Source organism: Oryctolagus cuniculus, chromosome X (assembly GCF_964237555.1).
Source record: "Oryctolagus cuniculus chromosome X, mOryCun1.1, whole genome shotgun sequence".
Lineage (NCBI taxonomy): Eukaryota > Metazoa > Chordata > Mammalia > Lagomorpha > Leporidae > Oryctolagus > Oryctolagus cuniculus.
This window is the reverse complement of record NC_091453.1, coordinates 79,267,719-79,277,434: the sequence shown is the minus strand read 5'-3', so window position 1 is coordinate 79,277,434 and position 9,716 is coordinate 79,267,719. Positions and strand designations below refer to the sequence as shown.

The following is a 9,716-nucleotide window of genomic DNA, read 5'->3' as shown; positions in this document are numbered from 1 at the left end:
ATATGGGGCCGGCACTGTGGCGCAGCAGGTTAAAGCCCTGGGCTGAAGCGCTGGCATCCCATATGGGTGCCGATTCTAGTCCCTGCTGCTCCTCTTCCAATCCAGCTCTCTGATAAGGCCTGGGAAAGCAGTAGAAGATGCCCTGCACCCACATGGCAGACCCAGAAGAAGCTCCTGGCTCCTAGCTCCTGGCTTTGGATTGGCACAGCTGTGGACGTTGCAGCCATCTGGGGAGTGAACCAGCAGACGAAAGACCTCTCCCTATGTCTCTACCTCTCTCTGTAACTCTTTCAATTAAATAAAATAAATCTTTCAAAACAGTAAAAATAGGAAATAAAGAAAACAAAAAACTATCTCCTGAAAATAATAAAATTGATGAAACTCTAGTAAGTCACACAAAAATGAAAAGAGTGAAGACACAGATCATAAATGTTAAGAATTAAACAGAATATCATTAGAGATATTACAACATATCAACAATTACAAGGATAATTAGAGAACATTATAACTATGTTTACAATTCAATTAAAAAGAAGAAATGGAGCAATACCCTCAAAACTCACAGACCCTTTTGTATTGCATATATGTCTATTTCTTCAAATTAATTATCAGGGTGACTGAAATAAAACTATAATTGAATCCCATCATCATCATCATCACCATGGAAATGGCTTTAAGAAAAACATGGTCATAAGAATATTATTGCTTCTTATTTTCAACTAGTACATAGTTTCCATTGATAAACAGACAACCAAAAGTCTGTCAGTAATGCTCAAGAGATAAAATGCAGCATACTGTTCAAGGGGGAACAAACCTAGGAATAACTTATGAAACTTCTTGATTTCATCACATAAGACAAGCACAAAAGCATCACCTCTGTCTCTGAGGACACTGGGCCATGCATCTTTGAAAAAAGTTTTGTTTTCATCATGAACAATCTTCCCTCAGTAATCAAGAGTGCCTGTGTGCATATCAGTTCCATTGTGCACTGACTGCATCATCAAGGGGGCTGTGAACAGTGTGAAATGGATAGGAGTTCAGCCCAGCAGTGGCACTGACAGACTGCAGTCATCTACCAGATGAAGATGTGAATATTCTTGGGATCTGGAAGCCTTCCTTTTTCAGTGTCATGAATATTGAATTAGGCAGCTCAGTAGATGATGATAACCTACACAGACATATTAAAGCCTTGGTAGGAACTCTTAATCCCACCATATTTGTAAATCTTAACCAGGCAGTCACTGAGGCCTTTGGATTCTATGTCAGCTTCAGCTTTACCCATATCTGCTGTTAGACTGTTATGTGCAAGATCTAGAGGTTACACAAAACGTGAGGATGCGGCCTCACCTGATGCCAGATTCCCTGTTAAGTTGTACCCAAATTAGGTCTTTTTGTCCGTGCCACCCAGGAAAATCTGCTTGTATTTATTTTTTATTTTTGAAGGCAAAGTTGAGGGCCTGGGCAGGGAACTATCTGATGACATTGACCAGGTGACCATGCCAGAAGGACAAGACTCTTGAACTTTGGAGATGTACACCACACAATCTATAATGCCTTTGTATGCTTATCTGCAATGATTTACTTGTGTGCTTCATCTGCAGCAGCAAGTTGATTCACTCCGTGTGCACTAAAGCAGTCTTGGAGATGGGCATGGCCAGTCCACCTTCCAGGAAATTCTTGGCTAAGGACAGAGTGGCTTCTGTCCAGTTGAAAGAGAAGAACTGGGAGTCAGCTTTGACCCTGAAACTCTGGGCCCACAAATCTTTAAATTGCAATCAATATCAAATTTACAAACCTATTGACCTATTATCATTAAAAATTGAATTGGTAATTAGAAACTCCCCAAAAGAAATTTTCCAGGTCCACATGGTTTCACTGGAGAATTGTAATAAATATTCAAAAAAGAACTAACATTTATGTTTGCACAATGTCTTCAAGAAAATAAAAGAGGGGGGAATGAACATTTTCTAATCCATTTGAAAGGCTAATAATACCATTCATGACACCTAAACCACAAAAATGTATAAAAACTATGGACAATTATATTTCATAAACTTGGATGCAAAAATTCTCTTAAAGCATTAGTAAATGAAACCCAGTGATGCTTGAAAAGAATAAAAACTGTGACCTAGTAGGATTTATTCAATGTATGCGAGGCTGGTTTAACATTCAAAATCAATTAACATAATCCATCACATAAACAGAATAAAGGAAAAAAATCAAAGTAGGGGAGAGTGGAATGAGCAAGATGGCAAAATAGGCATTTCCAGCTTATGTTTCCTCGTGAAAACAAACTCAAACATCCATGAATAAAAAATACCATCATAAGAGTTAAGCTCTTATAAGAAAACAGAAAAAGATTCTTGACATTGGTCTGGGCAATGAATTTTTGGATATGACCTTAAAAGCACGGGCAACAACCATAAAGGAGATTGCATCAAACCAAAAAAACTCCTGCTTTTCAATTTAAATCAGTATGACAAAAAGACATCCACTTTTCCATATTCATGCATGCTATTCACAATAGGTAAAAAATGAAATCAACCTAAGTGTCCATTGATGGATGAAAGGGTAAAGAAAATATGAGATAAAACTCTTTGCTGAAAGAGTATGCTCAGCCGGCACTGCGGCTCACTAGGCTAATCTTCCGCCAGCAGTGCCGGCACACCGGGTTCTAGTCCCAGTTGGAGTGCCGGTTCTGTCCCAGTTGTCCCTCTTCCAGGCCAGCTATCTGCTGTGGCCTGGGAGTGCAGTGGAGGATGGCCCAAGTCCTTGGGCCCTGCACCCACATGGGAGACCAGGAGAAGCACCTGGCTCCTGGCTTCGGATCAGCGCGGTGCACCAGCCGCAGCACACGGGCCGCAGCGGCCATTGGAGGGTGAACCAATGGTAAAGGAAGACCTTCTCCCTGTCTCTCTCTCTCACTGTCCACTCTGCCTGTCAAAAAAAAAAAAAATAGTACTGTATGCTATACAGCTTAAGCATTTTAATGTAGACTTTCTGAAAGTTTTAGCCAGAACTATTAGACAAGAAAAAGAAATACCAGGGGGAGCAGTGGGCACCATTGTGGCATAGTGGATAAAGCTGCCACCTGCAACACTGGTATCCGATATGGGCACTGGTTTGCATCCTGTCTGCTCCACTTCTGATCCAACTGCTTGCTAATGTGCCTAGGAAAGCAACAGAGGATGGCCTAAGTGATTGGGCCCCTATACCCCATGGGAGACCTGGATAAGGCTCCTGGCTCCTGACTTCAGTCTGGCCCAGCCCTGGCCATTGCAACGATTTGGGGAGTGGACCATCAAATGGAAGATCTCTCCCTCTCCCCCCTCTCCTTCTCCCCCCTCCCCCTCTCCCCCCTCTCCCTCCCCCCCCCTCTCCTTCTCCTTCCCTCACTCTCTCTCCCTCTCTGTCTGTAACCTTGTCAAATAAATATTTAAAAATTTTTAAAAAGAAATCAAAGGGATAAAAATGTGAAATGAGGAAGTCAAATTAACCCTATTTGCAGATGATATGATCCTACACATAAGGAAACCAAAAGACTCCACTAAGAATTTATTGGAATTCATAAGAGAGTTGGGCAGAGTTGCAAGATATAAATTAAACATGCAAAAAGCAGTAGCCTATGTATATATAAACAATGCCATGGCTGTGAAAGAACTTGTAAGATCAGTCTCCTTCACAATGGATACAAGAGAATTTAAATACCTTGGCATAAATTTAACCAAGGACGTGAAAGGTCTCTACAATGAAATTACTAAATATTAAAGAAATAGAAGAATATACACAAAAATGGGAAAATTTTCTATGTTCATTGATTGGAAGAGTTAATATCATTTAAGTGTCCATACTACCCAAATCAATTTATAGATTCAATGTGATCACAATCGAAATATCAAACACATTCTCAGATTTGGAAAAAAATTACTCTAAAATTCATATGGAATCACAAGAGACTCCTAATAGCTATAGCATCCTAAGCAATAAGAATAAATCTGGAGGCATCACAATACCTGATTTTAAGGCATATTACACAGCAGTTATAATAAAAACAGCTTGGTATTGACACAAGAATAGACATGCCAACCAGTGGAACAGATTAGCGACTCCAGAAATTAACCCACACATCTACAACCAACTAAATCTGACAAACAAGCTAAAAATCATTCCCTTGAGAAAGGATAGTCTGTTCATACATCCAGAATTAAGAAACTCACCTTACACCCTATACAAAAATTCATTCAATTTACAATGAAGAAGGGATCTAAATGTAAGACTGGAGACCATCAAATTACAAGAGGAAAACATGGGGGAAACACTGCAAGATATTGGCATAGATAAAGACTTCTTGGTTAAGACCCCAGAACCACAGGCAATAAAGGCAAAAATAAGACTAATGAGATTACATCAAGCTAAAAAAACTTCTTGCAGCAAAAGAAACACTAAACAAAGAGGCTACCAACAGAATTGGAGAAAATATTGGAAAACTATACACCTGATAAAGGATTAATATCCAGGACATATAAGTAACTCAAAATCTCAACAACAACAAAACAAGCAATCCAGTTAAGAAATGGGCTAAGGGCATGAACAGGCATTACTTTTTTTTTTAAATTTTATTTAAGGTATACAAGTTTCATGTATTTCATATATACAGATTTTGGAACATAGTGATACTTCTCACACTGCCCTCCATCCCACCCATGCTCCAACCCTTCTTCCTCCTCCCTCTCCTATTCCCACTCTTAATTTTTACAAAGATATATATTCAGTTTACTTTATACTCATAAGGTTAACCCAACACTAAGTAAAGAGTGCAACAAATGATATGAAGAAAGAAAAGAATGTCCCTCAACATTAGAGACAAGGGCTGTAAACAATCATCAATTTTCAAAATGCTCATTTCACTCCAATACATTACATTTCAGGTATTAGTTTCTTCAGAACAGAGTAAACATTTGATATCTGTCTTTTGGGGACTGGTTTATTTCACTAATTATGGTGGTCTCCAGAAAGAATGAAATATGAATAGCCAACATACACATGAAAAAATGCTCAGGATCACTAACCATCAGGGAAATACAAATAAAAACCACAATGTTTCACCTCAACCTAATTAGAATGGTTACCATGCAAAAAAAAAAAAAAAAAAAAAAAAAATGTTGGTGAGGATGTGGGGGAAATGATGCCCTAATACACTGTTGGTAGGAATGTAAACTAACACAACCATTATGGAAGACAATATGGAGCTTCCTCAGAAATCTGAAAATAAATACCATATGACCCAGCCATTCCATATCTGGGAGTTTATTCAAACAAAATGAAATCAGCATATGGAAGAGTTATCTGTACTCCCATATTTATAGCAGCTCTACTCACAATAGCTAAGATATGGAATCAACCCAGATGTCTGTCAACTGAAGAGTGGAAAACTACATTGTGGATATATATATATATATATATACACACACACACACACACACACACACACACAGTATGGAATGCTACTCAGCCATAAAAAACAATGATATCCTGTCATCTGCAACAAAATGGATGCAACTGGAAACCATTATGTTTAGTGAAATAAGCCACTCTCAAAAAGACAAATATATGTTTTCCCTGACTTGTGGTAACTAATATACAAAGTAGATCATTGTAAAAATTAAAAGAGGGAATAAGAGAGGAAGGAAGAGGAAACCTGTGAGTATGGGTGGGAAGGAAGGTTTGGTGGGAAGTATCATTATATTCCTAAATCTGTATATATGAAATACATGAAATTTGTTCACCATAAAAAATTATATGTAGATAGATATACATAAGAGCAAAATATTAAAACTTTGGAGGAAAACTGAGAAATTTTTTTTAGAATTTAGGACTAGGTTAATACTTCTTTCACTAGGCACCAAAAACATGATCCTTGAAAGAAAATGTTGTAAATTGGACATCATCAAAATTAAAACTTTTTTTTATCTGTGATGCTGTTAATATGATGAAAAGACAAGCTACAGACTTGGAAGAATGCTCAAGTGTTCTTCAAAGAGTTTATAGAAAATGAAATTAATATTATGAGTTTATTTTAGTGCCAAATTTTCTTCATAATACATAGAAAGTATATATTATCAGAAAGCAATGTACAGATTTTAAAATTGTTTTTTACAAAAATAAACTCATGCATTAAATCCATTTCCCATGAACTTTTGAAGTCACCTACACATATCTGACAAAAAACTCATGTCTAGAATATGTAAACAACTTTCAAACTTAACAAGAAAACGAATTATAAAATGTACAATAAAAAATGGACAAGTGATATAAATAGATATTTCACTAAACAGAATATACAGATGGTAAATAACCATATAACAATACGTTCTATGACCTTGTCCAAATATGACCAGAGTCGGCGAACTCAAAAGGCTTCCATAGCCTTGGGAACTCATGATAAGAGCCTAGGGTGATTACTGACACCATAAACAAGAGTGTCAATTTGTTAAGTCAACAACAGGAGTCACTGTGCACTTACTCCTCATGTAGGATCTCTGTCCTTAATGTGCTGTACATTGTGATTTAATGCTATAACTAGTACTGAAACAGTATTTTTCACTTTGTGTTTCTGTGTGGATGCAAACTGTTGAAATCTTTACTTAATATATACTAAACTGATCTTCTGTATATAAAGAGAATTGAAAATGAATCTTGATGTGAATGGAAGGGGAAAGAGAGCGAGGGGTGGGAGCGAAGTTATGGGGGGGGGAGCCATTGTAATCCATAAGCTGTACTTTGGAAATTATATTCATTAAATAAAAGTTAAAAAAAGAAAAGAAATAAAAATTTAAAAAAAATGCGTTCAATGGTAATGGCCACCAGTAAAAGGCAAATTGACATGGCAATGGCATACCTACACATTTATCAAGAATAGCTACAAAAGAAAGTAATAGTACCAAACACTAGTGAAGATGTGGAGAAACTAGATTACTCATGCATTATTGATGGGTATGCAAAATGGCACACTCTGAAAAACAGTTTGAAAGTTCATTTCAAAACTAAAATGGAAATTACTATATTATACAGCAATTGTATTCTTGTCTTTTTATTCCAGAGAAATAGAAATTTAAATTCTTACAAAGTATTTTACATGAATATTCATAGCAGGTTTGTTCATATCAGTCAAAAATGAGAAAAATAGATTTCCTTACGTTGGTGAATTTGTGAACAAACTAAGGTGCATCATATCATGGATGCTGATCAACAAAGAAATACAAGATTGAGTGTAATTATTGATGCATTCAAGATTTTGAAAGAACCACAAAGACACTAGCTGCGTGAAAACACTAGTCCATTTGCACAGCATTCTTGAAATCACAAAATCATGGAGATTGAGGGCAAACCAGTGGTTACTGTGGGTTCAGAATGGGGGATGAGTGTGTTTGACTGTAAAGATGTAACATCATGGAACTCTGTAGCTTTTACCCCATAACACCAAACAAAATGATCCTGGCTGTCCTCAGGACAATATTGCAAAGAAGGGGTATTATTCCATTTGGTCCCACTTGCTACATCTTTCCACTGCCCAGAAAAATCTACCTACATTTTCTCTGGCTGAAAAAATATCTGGTATTTGTTTTTATGTATTTTTATGGAATGTGTAGGAGGATCAATTAATTAAACTCTCACTCATTCATACCAAAAGTAGAACTCCCCTGAAAGCAAAAAGTATCATAAAGTTTAAAAGTAAAGAAATAAACATTTATAACACAAATCCAACTGATTACAATGTACAATTAAAACAATAAAATAGAATAAATTTTAAGTATTATGCATAAAGCAGTCTGCTATCATTTAGAATATTGATATTTTTATCAGAGCTTCAAAATAAATTGAAAAGGTGGAACTGCAAAGAGAAATTGAAGAATCACATTTATAATATATATATATATTTAAAGCTTTATTCATTTATTTGAAAGGCAGAGTTATAGAAAGGCAGAGGCAGAGAGAGAGAGAGAAAGAGGTCTTCCACCCACTGGTTCACTCCTCAAATGGCTGTAAAGGCCAGAGCTGAGCTGATCCGAAGCCAGGAGCCGAGAGCTTCTTCCGGGTCCCCCAAGTAGGTGCAGGGGCCCAAGGACTTGGGCCATCTTCCACTGCTTTCCCAGGCCATAACAGAGAGCTGGATTGGAAGTCGAGCAGCTGGGACTTGAACTGGCGCCCATATAGGATGCTGATACTGCAAACAGTTGCCTTACCTGCTTTGCCACAGTGCCGGCCCCCATAATATATTCTTAAAAACCTCTTTTCATAAATAAATTACTCTAAATGTTATACAGGATGCTTGAACTCTGCCATTAATAAGATTTATTCATGGGCTGTTCTATATATGGACTTCACTTACTTTCTAGAAGTGAATCTATGATGAATCACTGCCTATGCATTTTTATTTTTTATCACTCATCATCCATTTGTGTCCAGTGCATTTTTGCTAGTCTTCTAGAATTAATAGTTTCCATGAAAGAATGTCCCAAAGTTTGAAAGGATAGTAAACTTAAGTACATTCAAAATTATTTTTTATTATCTGGAGTTATGTATGATGTGTGTTTAAGAAGCAAACAAAAACCTAACTTTTCTTTTCCTCTTTGATCATTGATGTAAACACCTTAACAAGTGAAAGTACATTTGTAACTTAGATAGCTGAGCCTATGCAGACATTAATGAAAATACTGTTTGGCATTTAACTCATGTAAATACAGCTGCTGAATAGAACTACTTCGATGATCAATATACTCTAATTCAGAACTATAAGCCTTTGTAATTGTAAAGGACAAGGGAAAATAAATCAATCAAGAAAATGTTCTAAACTTCTTGTTGAATTTCTCAACTTAAAAAGCATGCTGTTTGTTCTCATTCTCCACTAGTGGCTACAAGATAGTAAAATAAATACATCTTAAGAAAAACAATATGTTGTTTCTTCAGTATAACTCTGTACTGAATTATTAAAGTACAGACTGGACTTTTATGTAAATGTTCCTCAAAAGTCATTGTCAAGTCACATTTCTATGTAATATTGTACTTATATAATGCTTATTTCATTTGTTTTAATGATTCATTTCATTATTTATGTGAAAAACAGAGTGAATAAGAGAGAGGAAGAGATCCTCCATCCACTGGTTTATTCTTCAAATGGCCACAACAGCCAGGTAATGGCCAGGCTGAAGCTGGGATCCAGAAATTACATTCAAGTCTCCTAAATGTGTGGCAGGAACCCAAGTAATTGAGCCTTCATCTACTGTCTTCCCAGGCACAATAACAGGAAGCTGTACCAGAAGCAGAGGAACTGGGGGACTGAAACTGGTACTCTGATAGGAGATGCAAGTGGCCCAAGGAAGGGCTTAACACAAACATAGCACTATAACACCCACCCCTATTTCCTTTTTTGTAGTTTAGAACACGTTTGTGACACAGAATGGTGGTATCCTCTTTCATGACTACTGTGATTTGTTTTGATTCAGAGTGAAAATGAAAGCTATACATTGTGGTTTAAGAATTCATTATAACCAACTACATTCTATGGCTTAAAGTGAAATCAGTATGTATTTTAAAAAAACCCTCTGGTTGATCTGTTGTCATGTCACCAAATAGAAATGTAATTTTTTTTTCTGTGCCTCCTGCTGAGAATCAGAGCCCTGTAGCTGATGTACTATAAAGAGTTACTGATATGAATC

The 9,716-nt window shown here is 36.7% G+C and overlaps 1 pseudogene; it reads right to left on the bottom strand.

Annotated features, from left to right (window-relative positions):
- Window positions 1-719: 719 nt before the first annotated feature.
- The window catches only part of LOC100346491 (ADP/ATP translocase 2 pseudogene), a 104,409-nt pseudogene continuing 95,412 nt past the window's right edge, over window positions 720-9,716 (bottom strand).